The sequence below is a fragment of the Apium graveolens genome, chromosome 1, assembly GCF_009905375.1.
Source record: "Apium graveolens cultivar Ventura chromosome 1, ASM990537v1, whole genome shotgun sequence".
Lineage (NCBI taxonomy): Eukaryota > Viridiplantae > Streptophyta > Magnoliopsida > Apiales > Apiaceae > Apium > Apium graveolens.
Window position 1 is genome coordinate 207,228,603 of NC_133647.1, and position 14,623 is coordinate 207,243,225.

General features: G+C 33.8%; 1 long non-coding RNA gene across 1 annotated transcript; it reads right to left on the reverse strand.

Moving 5' to 3' along the window:
- Positions 1 to 12,163: 12,163 nt before the first annotated feature.
- On the reverse strand, positions 12,164 to 12,711 carry LOC141724633 (uncharacterized). Its single transcript, XR_012576831.1, has 3 exons — positions 12,601 to 12,711; positions 12,435 to 12,471; positions 12,164 to 12,271 (listed from the first exon to the last, which is right to left on the reverse strand). It is a non-coding gene; the product is annotated as an uncharacterized LOC141724633 (long non-coding RNA).
- Positions 12,712 to 14,623: the final 1,912 nt, after the last annotated feature.

The window sequence follows — 14,623 nt, forward strand, 5'->3', positions numbered from 1 at the left end:
ACCATGTTTCTTGTAATTAATTATGTTGTTGAAATTAACATAGGAATTTGTTACTAAGTCTCTACTTCTAACAAAAATATTAACTTAATTTTCAAAAAAATGACTAAATTTTTCTATCATATTTGAACCGGTTTGTAACGACTTTAGCATAAAAATATCATGTGAATAAGGTTTGTTGCAGAGAGATAACATAAAACAAATTTGAAATTCAAAAACATGGTAAAAGAGATAAAAGAGGAAATGACAAAATTTAAGTACTATATCTTTAAATTAACAGGAGATGAATGCAAATGAGCATTTAAAATATTTAAATTACTACACAAAATAAAGGTTGTCCTCTATCCTAATTTCTTCATATGAAAATAAGTAGTTTAATTTATTTCATATAGTTTCTATAAAACATAGAAAACAATTAATTAAAGTGATATATAATTATATATGACAAGTCAAAGAAAAGGTTGTTATGACACAAAATACTTTTATGGAGGGTGATAATTTGGTTCTACACAACCCTAGAATTATGTATGTAAATAAGTTGTCCGATATTAATGGTACTCTAGAATTTACAAATTTTAACAAGTTGTCTATTGAATAACAAATTTACAAACTTAAAGAGACCTGAAATATTTAAAGAGATGTGAAATATTACTTACTATGTTCAAATATTTAATTAAACAATTTAGACATTGGAATATTAGGAATTTATTATATTATCAAAATTTCATATTTAAAATTAACTTTTTTAATTAAATTTTATTCAAGTTAAGTGTGTATATGTTCTCGATTGTACAAGTATTTAGTATAAATCTAATAAGAAAAGTGACTTAATTCTAAATTTCAAAGCATAAATTCAACTTTTAAAACAAAATGTATATATAAAGTTGAGAACTAATAAAGATCTAAATCAACTTTCAAAACAAAATGAAAAAAATATAAAACTAGTCTTTCATTTAAAACAACGGTTTTTCACTTCAAAGTACAGCATAATAAAAAAAAGAACAAAAATATCCCAAAACACCATTATTTGATAGAAAATTAATGATTAGTTTGATTATTTATTGGATATTCAAGTTCTAAGGTCATGGAAATTAACTCCATATAGTAATTATATTAACGTCATAAATGGCAAAGCAAGTAAAATACAATTTAGAATGAGATAGGGAAGGGAAGAGAGTCCTGATGACCTAAAGCATTCCATTACCACCATTCTGATCTTCACCTCCACTCAAGCTGTTCATCCCATTTCCCATGCCAAGAAAATCCCTGCTAAGAATATCACTATCACCACCACTCGTTCCATCTCCCAAAGCTCCCCCATAGCTACTAAAAGCTGATCCAACCCATGGGCTTGATAGCAAACTCGTAAACGAATAAGGGCTTGAGGCCCCTTGTCCAAGCAGGGGAGTTAAGAGTTGCTGATGGCTCCATGGGATTAGTAAACCTCCAGCAGGGCCCAGGCTCGTGGAGCTAGTGTTACTAGCATTGGCGACAATGCCAGAAGCCATGCAACTGTAGGGGGTGCAACTTTGTTGTGTGCCTTGCCATCTTTTCATTAAGAGCCTCACAAATTGAACGATGATGGGTAAAACTTTCACGCCTTGTATAAGTAATTATTTAATCTTTAAATAACATTCTTTGTATAAGTACTTGAAAAAAAAACTTTTTGTAGGTATAAATTCATGAAGAAAACTATATTTAAAACAAGCTCTTTATGGTCAACTGTGCACTGTTTCTAATTCTGGTTTAATTCCAAGTCTTAGAGTACGAAATTATAATTAATATGTTGTAAAGAAGAAAAGAAATGGAGTCTAAGATAAAAGGAATAATAATAGGAAAATATTTGGTGCATAAAATTGTATATAAAATTGTGTAAAAAATGATATGTGTTTGGTTTTAACTGGAATGGTACATGTATTCACATCAACAGCCCGAATTAAAATATCACAAATCAATTGTCATGTCATTTTGTGCAAATTTTTGTACACAATTTTGTGCAAGTAGCACTACTCATAATAATATCGAGAATATAATAACCTCGCTAAGATAATAATTTTTTGCAGGGCTTATTTCAACTCATAAGAAATAAAAATAAAATCGCTAAAGCAAATTTTTTTTGGTCCAAAATAGCCTGCCATTTTGGTAAGACTAAATTCGACCGCTAGCGGTCGAATTTAGGAGCGCTAAATAATTCAGTTGGCGGGAAAATTCAGACCATTTTTTGATGGAGTCAAATTCAACCGCACAAAAAATCCGGTCGCATTTATTACTAAATTCAACTGCGGGCGGTTGTATTTAGCCTTGCCCAATGAAACAAGCCAAATTGATCAAATTTAGGTCAGTTGAATTTAGGCTTACTTTTTTGTAGTGTATTTAAGAGAATTTTTCAAACTCTTTTCGTATTCAATTTCCCAACACATATTATATTGAGAAAATATTGAGAAAGAGATTTCATAAAATAATTCTAGATCAATTCACAATTTCAAACACAAACTCGGTTAATTACACCTAGAGCACAACTAAAAGATAAACCAAATATACTCAATCACCTGGAGAAGGTAGTTCCACATTCACAAATATACTCCTTTGTAGCCCAGATCTTATTATGAGCCTTCCAGTCACCCTTCTTATATTTATCACAGCGGGATTTTTTTTTGCCACTATGTTTTCGAGAGAAATGCTTCTTGATAGCAGTCAGATCTCCTAGTGCTCTTGAGGGATCATGATGAACACAACTTCAGGGAAAATGTAAACCCTTTTCTTGACTTCATCATTTGTCTTTTGCTTCAGCTTCCCAGGCAAATTATGTCCTCTTCTGTGGAGCTGCAAGTTCTGCTCCCTTTGAAAACTTCTATTGCACACCTCACACCAAAATCGATTTGTTGCCATTAGACTCTGCGGGGAAAGTGCTACAAACTCTGCATCAGGACGTGTCATTTACATATATACACATATCCCAAACCATCAAATGAACAAATTAAACAATCAAAAAACAATTCAAAAACCATATATGTCTGACTCATCCCCTTTAAATTTCCAGGTAACAGTAAAAGAAAAAATTATATAAACTGACAGTTAATACATACACACACATGCACCCACAATATATACAGCAGATCTTACTTGGATTTTCCCAAAGATACCTCCCTGTACTTTTAGACGTAGCTGATGGAGAAGAAGCCATGGCAGGACTAGATTTTATGGAAACTCAAATTGATTTTTATTTTTTTACTAGAAAAACATACAAAAGCTCAAATCTATAGGTACATACTCTCATATTTATAACAATTTTTCAACCATGAAACCCCCACATTAGATAATTATTTCTTATATATTTGTTTTGCAAATTATTGAAGGTTGGAGGTACACATGAATTTACAAACCATTTCTTTTATAAGTAAATATATTTAGAAAATATCTCAAAAAAGTCACATTTAATGAAAATTTAGGTGCAAGGAAGCGATAAAGAGGAAGCTAGTGTGGATGTTGGATGTTACACTTACCTTTTGGCCATATATGCATGGTGAGGGACTGGTCTCCTTGTCTTTGTATATTGTATTTTTTTATTTCATGACATTTATTATATAAGTAGATTATATATATATCATGATAACTCCAACTAAAAGAAACAGGCTAAACGCCAAATCTGTCATTCTAGATTAAAAACATGAGTCGAGTAACACATATCCTTATACGTCAATTAAATCCAACTGAACTATCGATCAATAATTCGGTCATTTTATAGCCATAACAATTGAATATTACAAGAAAAATGCCTATGAGCTCTTGAATTGGTTGATATCGTGTCAACATTTTTTTAGTGTTAAACTCAAAAACGACCAACTTATACCTACCGTTCATAAGGAGACGGTCATTTTTTGTATGAATCCACTCGCTATGTTATTAATTCGGTCGGTTTTTCATGCCCACAAATGATTAATTTTGATTGTTATTTCTGCAGATAAGCCGGATATTGGCTCTAGAATAACTTTTTTGGGTTCTACAATTGACATTCCTCCTACGCAAACACGTACAATATCAACTCCAAACACACCACAATTATAACCAACTAACATTAATGTCAACAACAACCAAAAATAATAAAAACGATATACAATAACCAACCAATTGTTAAACTACATTTGCCTATTGTACTGCATTAAGCAAGCAATCAAATTAATAGACAAATGTTCGAAGCACACAAACAACTAAATGTATACATGAAAATTCAAATAATAGTTCAAAGCATTGTTAAACCAAAAACTAAATAAAATTGAATAGCGCTCTTCGCACCACGGTTTCTTTTCGCGCCACTCTCCTCGTCTTCGCCAAGCTCGACATCCTCTTCATCTCCGTCCTCGTTGCCGCTGATGGTGGTGTCATCCATAGTCGACCTAGAGATATTTAAAGCTCCAAGCCATTTTTTTGGTGGGATAATAAATTGAAAGAATGATAAAAAGTAAGATATCAATAATATTTATGTCGGTTCAACTAAGTACTAAAAATATCTTATTTTTTAAGTGATCTTTTCAAAAAAAATTAAAAATTAGGCCCCTAACATTTATTTTATGCCTATAGTTTTTAATATTTTTCTTTTGATCATTCATGTATATAACAAAAAATTTGTCCCTCAAAGTTCAATTTTTTCGATACCCTCATTCGTTAGCACAAAGAGTTTGGTCCGAGGGTTGGCTTTGATGTCTTCATGGCCACTTTCTTCAACCTTTCTTATAGCCTAATATATATATGATGTTAAAACGCTTTAAAATAACACTACTAAATCTAAATTGAGAACTGTTAAGATTTTACCTCTTGACAAATTTATATTATATTGTGAATTCTGTGACTTTGGTAAAGTAAATGGTTGTACATTATATTCTAAAAAGTCTGAATTTTCTCACATAATACATTGTATTGTTACGATAAATTTACAAACTAATTTTAGAGAAAAAAATACTTAAATGTCATTTGGGTATGAGTTAAAAGATAAAAAAATAAAAAAAAATTATCACTATTTATAATTTTATACTTAAAACATAGAAAGCAATTAATTAAAGTGACATAATATTATATATGTGAAGCCAAAAAAAGGTTGCTAGGGTATGGAATATTTTTATGCGGGTCATAATTTGATTTTACATATCAACCCTATTTAACAAGCCTTATCCATTTTATCAAATATGTTCTCGATTGTACGTTTACCCACGTAAACAAGTTGTCTATTTCATATATTATCAATATCAATTGTACCCTAGTATTACAAACATGAACAAGTTGTCTATTTCATCAGCACTATCCTAAAATTGTCTTACAAACTTAAAGAGATGATGTGAAATATTACTTATGAAGTTCAAATATGCAATTAAACAATTTAGATATGGAATATTAAGAGTTTAATATACAACCAAAATTTTATATGAAAAAAATAACTTTTTTAATGAAACTTTATTCAAGTTAAGTGTGTACATGAGTTTAATTTTACAAGTGTTTAGTGTAAATTCAATAACGAAAGTGGCTTAATTCTAAATTTCAAAGCAAAAATGTAACTTTCAAAACAATATATATATAGGGTCTTACTCCAATGAGAACTCTAGTATTCTGAGATAAGAGATCTAATCATATCCACTCATTCAAATACAACATATTCATATCTCGCCGTTAATTTAATATTTAATATTTATAAATTTTAATATTCTTCCATCTTCTATCAAATTCTACCACCCATCAACCACCACCACCTCCGGTGACAACCATTCAAATGACGAAGGAACAAATTTTGACTAAATCATCGTAAAACGAGGACACTCCGGTCGGTACGGAGAGGCACGATTGTTTGGCCGAAAAAGCGATTAAGGTTGACGATGCAGATGGGATGGATGGATGGAGGGAGGGAGAGAGAGAGGGAGGGAGGGAATTTGATATGCGGGGACGAAATGATGGGGGTCGGAGCAGCGGCTGGTACGTGGTAGTGATGGGTAGTGATTGTGGGTGGTTGGTGGATGTAGTGGGCAGAGAGGTGGATGAAAGAGATGAAGTGTAAAATTAAAATGTATGGTTGTAATTATATTTAGGGATAAAAATGTATGGGTGAGATTTATAAAATTATAAAACAAAGCAAAATTTATAAAATTAGCCTTTGATTTATAAAATTAGCCTTTGACTTTCAAAGCATGAATGCAAATTTCAAAACAAAATTATAAAATTATAAAATTAGCCTTTGATTTATAACCAACAGCTTTTTATTTCAAAGCATAGCATAATAAAAAAAACAAAAATATCTCAAAACACCTTTATTTGATAGAAGATTAATGATTAGTTTGATTAGTTCTTGGATGTTCTCCTTCTAATTAAGGTCATGGAAGTCAACTCCATACACCTGCCTTGATCACCAACTAGCTAAGATCTGGTGCACAAAAAGCTAATAGTTAGCCACTTGAAACATATATAGAGCAAATATTTGTACAAAATATTAAGTATATTTGCTTGCACATGAAAAATAAATACTAATGCAATTATTTTTTGTTCTATAAAATTGTGCATTCTCCTAACCTTAGAATAGCTACTTACAATGTATACAAATAATTTTTTAGTATGATAAAAAGTAATTCAAAAGGAGAGGTGATTATTTCATAATCTACCCCTTGGCCCTAATTATACAGTCATGCAAACACATATGGTACATATTGCTAAAAAACAACAACAGGGGCCTGAAGCATGGGTGGCTTGAAAACCCAGGGCTACAGTGGTGAATGAAAGGCCTTGCCTCAGCTGATATGGTAGCTTCCCTGTCCCATGAGTTGGTCGTCTTATTACCACTGTGATCATCATCCCCCTCCACCTCCACTCACGCTGTTCATCCCAGTTCCCAAGCCAAGAAAATCCATGGTAAGCCTATTAGGATACTCACTCTCAACATTCATCTGTGGATCCCCCAAAACGTTGTTATTTACTTCATGACCAACCAACATTCTACCAGCATTTTGTTAAAATTTTCAATTGATAACAAAGTATAGCCGTAAATTGTGAAATCTACCAAAACAAACTCACATAGTTATCGTAAATGAAGATTACCGTATAAACTTTCATTAGAGAGATGAACCCATGTTTTGATACAATACTGTGATGAATTAGAGAGAGAGAGAGAGTTTGCTGATTGAGAGAGTGAGAGAGAGATCAATCTACATTCCTAAAACTCATTTCTGCAAAACTTAGTTACTAAGCAACTAGCACTGGTCTTTGTTTATACATGAAAGAAGTTTGTTATTTTGCTAAGCTGTCATAATTAACTCCATGCTGAGCTGTTTATGTGCTGATGTATGTGATGATTTGTCGAGCAGCTGCTTCTCTTTATCATACTGGAATGGCATTAGAACATTTCTAGTTTGGAGAGTAACTCTTGAAAATATCCGGAATAAAGAACTTTAGGGAAAAACTCTGCAAGTTGTGAAGCAGTAGGAACATAAGATAGCTGCACCAATCCTTCTAACACCTTATCCCTTGTAAAATGCACATCAATTTCTATATTCTTTGTGCGCTCATGATGCAATGGATTTTTAGCAATGTGTATGGCACTCTGGTTGTTGCAATGCACAGTAACTGGCTTAAGATTTGTAACACCTAGTTCTTCCAATAATCTGACCAACCAAGTGATCTCTGAAGTCGCAGATGATATTGAACGATATTCAGCTTCATAGGAACTTCAAGAGACAACACTTTATTCCTTTAATTTCCAACTTACTGGTGAGTTTCCTAACAACAGCACATAGCCAGAAATTGACCTCCAAGAATCCTGACAAGCTCCCCAGTATGAATCAAAGTATGCTTTTAGTGTTAATTGCTCACCTCCTTTCAAGGGAATCCCTAGTACTCCAGATGTGGAATCCACATATTCAACACATGCATAAGTGCATCAAAATGTGGGACTTTAGGGGACTGCAGATATTGACTTAAATGTTGGACAGTATAGGCAAGATATGGCCTTGTGTGAGTAAGAAAATTAAGTTTTCCTACTAAGCACCTGTAATAGCTAGGATCAGTATATAATTCTCCTTTATCAGCTGAAAACTTTAAGTTCAAAGGCAGTGGAGTAGCTTTAGTCTTGAAATCTGTTATATTAGCTTCCTTCAGCAATTCTTGTGTAAACTTTCTTTGGGTTAATGTGAGACCTGAAGCAGTATAAGCAATTTCTATACCCAGAAAAAAAACCTAGTTCCCCTAAATCTTTCATGTTGAATGTCTTGTATAAATGTACCTTGAGATCAAGAATACCTTGTGCGTCATTACTAGTGAGAATTATGTTATCAACATATACTGCAACAATGATAATGCTATCATTGGTTTTTCTAGATGAACAATGAATAATCATTCTTAGATTGCAGAAAACCTTTATGAGGCAATTCTCCAACAAGCTTTGCAAATCACTGTCTAGAAGCTTGCCTTAATCCATACAATGATTTAAGTAACATGCAATCTTTATTGCATGAATTAGATAATCCCTCCGGAACCAGCATATATACCATTTCAAGTAAATCTCCATGCAGAAATGCATTGTTAACATCTAATTGATGTAACTTCCAACCTTTATGAGATGCTACTACAATGATATACCTGACTGTGGTCATCTTCACCACGGTAGAAAATGGTTCTTCGAAATCTATTCCCTATTTCTGATTATAACCCTTAGAAACCAAACGTTCTTTGAAACCTTTCAACAGTGCCATCAGCTTTTATGTAGTTGGTTCTGTTAAAGAACTTGTTTGGCTAATCAAAGCATGAAAAGGTGATGGTAAAGCAGAATATGTTTCTAGGTTACACCAAAGCATGAAAAGGTGATGGTAAAGCAGAATATGTTTCGAGGTTACATCAATGAGTAGACAATCTTTGTTATTTTGGTGAATTTACAGGATCTTATATTATAACACTCCCCTCACTTGAAAGCCCATTTATGGGTCGAATAGTGGATGACGGGCGCTCATCTTTGGGGCTTAAATTTTCCTTTCGTGTCCCTCATAAATTGTGAGAAATGTTGGGGGTGGCAGGGATCGAACCTGAGTCCTCTGCCATCCTGAGGTCTAATACCATGTCAAGGAACGAGTTACTCTAAAAACCTTTAGAGAATTGCCCTTTACAGGATCTTATATTATTCTCACAAGACAGAAGTTAACTTCACATTTCTAGTGCTCCTTCTTAAGTTCAAATTATCAATTGAAGATGCATTGTGTGTACAATGATCATTAGATGAATTGTCTTGATGAAAATCTGTTGAAGTGTCAGGTGAAGAATCATCCAAAGAACCCATACGTATGGTGACTTCAGGAGTGTCAAAAAACTGAAAGATATCTGGAAATTCTGTATCATGAAGAGATTTATGATCAGTAGATACTGGTAATAAGAAAAAAGGTGCATTCCCAGAAATTTGCTTGTGATGGAGAGGAAAATGGTGCTCATGAAATATTAGATCTCTGGAAATAAATATATGTCATGTCTACATATTAAGAACTTTATATCCTTTATGACGAGCAGGATATCCAAGAAAACACATTAATTTGCTCTATAAAATAAGGCTCTCGCAATTAATACTTAAAAATTATCAAAAGAATTCATCCTCTCAACTCATCTAATTGATGATGTGTACAATAATCAATCAACAAAGAACATATGAAGAAAAATCGCTCAAAAAGCTTGAAAAAGGGATGAAATACCTCAAATTTGTGTACGAAAGAAAGTCAAAATACTTACTTGAAATCTTCATCAAAAAAATGCTCATAATCGATTCTGGTTGCTTTGATACCATGTTACAATTTGCAATTGATAACATGTTAGTTATATGATTAAATACTGAGAAAGTTATACTACTTTGATTGCAGAAAAATAAAGAAACTTGGTACTGTTGGGATTACATTCTGGAAAGGAAAGATTACATAATAAAGACTACAGCTAACTGAGATCCTAAAGAACAGGAGTACAAACAGGAGTACGTGACCATGATAATCTCCAGCTTATTAAACTAGACTCCTAAAATACTGCAACTACCTGAGACCAAGTCTGCTGCACTATCAAAACTACAGACACGTAGATTTATTCAAGGACCAAAACAAAATAGACAAACCAAATAAGTTTAGATTAAATATAATTCCAACATACTCCCCCTTAATCTAAACATCCTCGAGATTTTTAACTCCCAACAAGTTCCTCATCTTTTCGAACTTTGGTGTTGCCAGTGCTTTAGTAAGAATGTCTGCGCGCTGTTCACTGGTGTTAATATGTTTTATAACAATCAGACCCTGCTCAATACATTCTCTAATAAAATGATACCTCAAGTCGATATGTTTACTTCTCCCATAGAAAACCGGATTGCGTGCTAAATCGATTTCCGACCTGTTATCAATATACAATATGACTGGTCCTGGTTTGACATACATAACACAGCTGAGAACACGCTGAAGCCAGATAGCTTGACACACAGCAGCTGTTGCTGCCATAAACTCTGCTTCGCATGAAGACAGGGCTACACACCGCTATTTCTGAGTTACCCAGGTAATCAAGTTCTCGTCAAGATAAAAGGCCATTCCTCCAGTGCTCTTCCTATCATCTGTGCTACCTGCTAGATCGCTGTCCGAGAATCCAGATAAAATGTAGTTTCCTTGTCCAAGTTTGTAGACCAAACCGTAGTGCAGGGTTCCTTTCACGTAACGACATATCCTTTTTACGGCATTTAGATGAAGTTCAGTATGCCTTTCCATATAGCGGCTTACTATGCCCACAGCGTAAGCAATATCAGGACGCGTGTGCACCCGGTATCTCAGCCCACCAACCATGCTTTTATAGAGAGTAGAGTCTACAGGTTTTCCCAGATGATCTTGTGAAGTTCTTGTTTTCAACATACCCTGCAATCATACAGTTCCACGAAACCACATCTTTCTCTGGCGCTCTTCTAAACAAAACTTCAGTAGCAGCTAAATCATTCCCCGCGATGAATTCATTAAGCATCACATTCCAGGCAGTTACATCCTTTTCAGGCATTCGATCAAAGAACACACTGGCACTTTCCCAATCACCTTTCTGCATATAGCCCTCTATCATAGACATCCATGAAAAAACCGTCTTCATGTCAATCCCATCAAACAATTTCTCAGCCGAATCCATATCTCCAGACTTAACATACATATTCAGCAACCCATTTCCCAGATTCTCCGAAACCTGCAGATCTTTCTTCACTATATACAAATGAATCAGCAATGTTAATAATGCTCTGCATAAACAGGGATTTTGTAGCATCATCTTTTTGTCAAAATCATATAAGGTATTTAACAAGAGTGTGAATATTTTGAGGCGTATCTGTAATAGAATCAGCAAGCAAAAGAGAATTAACCTTTTGTGTTTTATTTGACACATCTGGACCAAGACGTAACCATGCCGAGTACACAAGAGATTCATGAATGGTAACATGTGGAGAATGGATATCGTTCTGTTCACAATAACCACTGACACGAGCAAAAGTTGCTTGGTTCTTTGGATAACCTGAAATGCTAATACTTCCTTCGATATACCCTCCGGTTTTTCTTCCCACTAATACATCCATCAACATGGTCTTTCCAGCACCACTCACTCCCACTAATGATGTCAAAACACCAGGCCTGAATGCACCACTCACATCTCATAGCAATTGGAGACGGTGCTCTGTGATTCCTTGACTCTTCATTTCCTGAACAAACGAATGGTTTTACTGTGAGAATCGTTGACCACCATATGTTCTGCTCTCATAGAAAAATAGCATATTATAATATCAATTTAAAGGACAGGTGACTTACATGAGGCATATCAACATAGTAATTCACATTTTCAAATGCAAGTGAGAGGGGCTTGAAAGGAACATCCATTCCTCTTCTGTTATCTTTATCATAAGTGAAGTTTGTGTGACTTGGAGTGTTCCGTACACTCATATCTACACATGTGGTAGTTCGCCAGTTAGTATTGACATCTCACTATAATAATATTAGCAAAAAGGAAATACCAGTCAAAATGTTGAATGTATTAAGAGACTTGGTTACATGTAATATCATACCTTTATTCAGAGGAGCTGTAGACGCTGTGCTCCTGTCAGTAGACTTGTTCTTTTTCTTAGTGTTGGCATCCTTATCAACAACAGACTTGGAACTTTCAAAGGGTGCATTCTTATGGTACAAACATCCAGCCACCACCCACACATCAAAGGAAAAACACCAAGTTACAACAGTCCAAATGACATAGCTCCCAATGATAAAAGCATAGAGATCTAATACAAAAAATATAGAGTTAAATGTGTTATTAACACCTAAACTTAATAGCAGAACATAATAGAATAAACAAAATTGAACATACAAATATAAATATACACCGACAGATCTATATAAATACACAATGGATGTAAATAAAGTTAAAAGAGAGATATATGTTACCGATTGAAGGTTGGTTTCAAGCTCCAAAGCTTCAGGCCTATAAACAAAAGCTTCATTAAAATCAAAACGTAAAATTTTGAAATAAATTTAAAATTGACATACATAATCAAACCAAATATTTGCTTTCTCGGCTCGATTTTCAGCTACTAAATTAAATAATACTAACAATTTCTAGCCCGATTTATGACGGAAAACTCCTTCCCTTTCTTCAAAGCATCGTCAATCGCTTTCACCATGGCCGAAATCTAACCTTTACCAATCAATTTTACATAAATCGAAGCTTCCATCAAGATATAGATAGGGAGACGGAAGAAGAGAGTGGAGAAAGAGAGAGACAAATCTCGATTCAGTGATTTTGTATTAGGTTTAAATTAGGTTTACAAGAAAGTAGCGGTAAGAAAGGAGACAGAGAGGGATAGAAAGAGAGAGAGGGAGAGAGAGAGAGAGAGCTGAAGGAGATGAAGTTCGATATTTGAGAGAGAGAATTAGGGTTTTTGAGATAGAGCGGTGGTCTGAGAGAGAGACAGCAAAGAGAGAGAGCCGCGAGTTTGAGAGAGAGGGAGACTCAAGGTTTGGGGGAGAGAGGGAGAGAGATAAAGATGAAGATAGAGACAGAGATAGAGATGTATGGGTGTGTGAGTAAAGGGAGAAGGGGGAAATAATTTTTCAACTTTTTGTTACGGGGGAAAATTTGGGTACTCAGCGGGGGAACTGAAATATTTATTTAGTCATTTTTTAGAAATGGTTATAGATAACGGTTAGCATAAATAACCGATGTTGAAGTGAAAACATTAATTTGTTATTATTTTAAAATTGAACATAGACAACGGCTACTATGTAAAATCGATGTTAAACAGGCTTTTAACATCGCTTTTTTCTAAACCGATGTTAAACAGGCTTTTAACATCGGGTGCATTACATGTCGATGTCTAAGCACCGATGTCGTATCTACTATTTCTAGTAGTGAACACAAGATAATCTTGTGTTATTATCAGTTATTTGTAACGTTGTTTTGGTCGAGTTTAGAGCTGTCGGAAAGTGGTCTGATACTTGAAGCTCGCCGGAAACTGGAAAATGAATCTGGAAATTTTCCAGTTTCCGGCGAGTTTTTTTTTTAAAATCTGATTTTTGGTTTTTCAACTGAATACAGTCGAATTTTGAATCGTATTTTCAATCATATACGGTCGAATTTAACTTTTGGGGGGGCTTTTAAATTTTCCAGAAAATTCAAATTTTTGTGCGGGATTTTTAAATTTCAATTGAAAATTTGAATTCGACCGCCTTCGGTCGAATTTGGCCGGTCGAATTTAAGCGGTTGTATTTATCCGGTCATAATTTGTAGGTCGAATTTAGTTAAATACGACCAAAGTTCAAAATTCGACTCCCTTTATTACAACCGATTCAAAATCGGTCGAAATTAAGTAAATTCGACTGTGGACGGTCGAATTAAGCTAAATTCGACCGATTTGTTTCAGTCGAATTTAGCCTTTTTTCTTGTAGTGTAAAACAAGCTCTTTATGGTCAAATGTGCACTGTTTCTAATTCTGGTTTAATTCCAAGTCTTAGAGTACGAAATTATAATTAATATGTTGTAAAGAATAAAAGAAATGGAGTCTAAGATAAAAGGAATAATAATAGGAAAATGTTTGGTGCATAAAATTGTATACAAAATTGTGTACAAAATGATATGTGTTTGGTTTTAACTGGAATGACACATGTATTCACATCAACAGCCCCAATTAAAATATCCCAAATCAATTATGTGGGTTATTAATAGTCTAACAGTTTGATAGTATGTTTTATTGTTTATGATTTGATTTAGTTTAATATTTTTGTGTTGTGGCTTGTAAGTGATATGAACATTTTTGGATGATTGGCATTAATAATGTAAGCAATGGCATAAGGGTTACACGAATTGCAGTAAAAATAAGTCTGGTAGATTATAACTAAAAGAAACCATTTTTACGATTCATAAGCCAAAAAAAATGACTACAATTTCTAGTTGGTAATACCGGCTGATTTTTATTGAATTACTTTTGGCCTATAAAGGCCATGTTACTTGTAGTATATATAGTCACACTTAAGTCACGGCTTATAGCATGGGTTGCATACAAATTTAAGAATGTTAATAAGTCAAAAATAGATTCATATCCTTATCTCTTTTTATAATTGTCTTGACTTTGCTGACA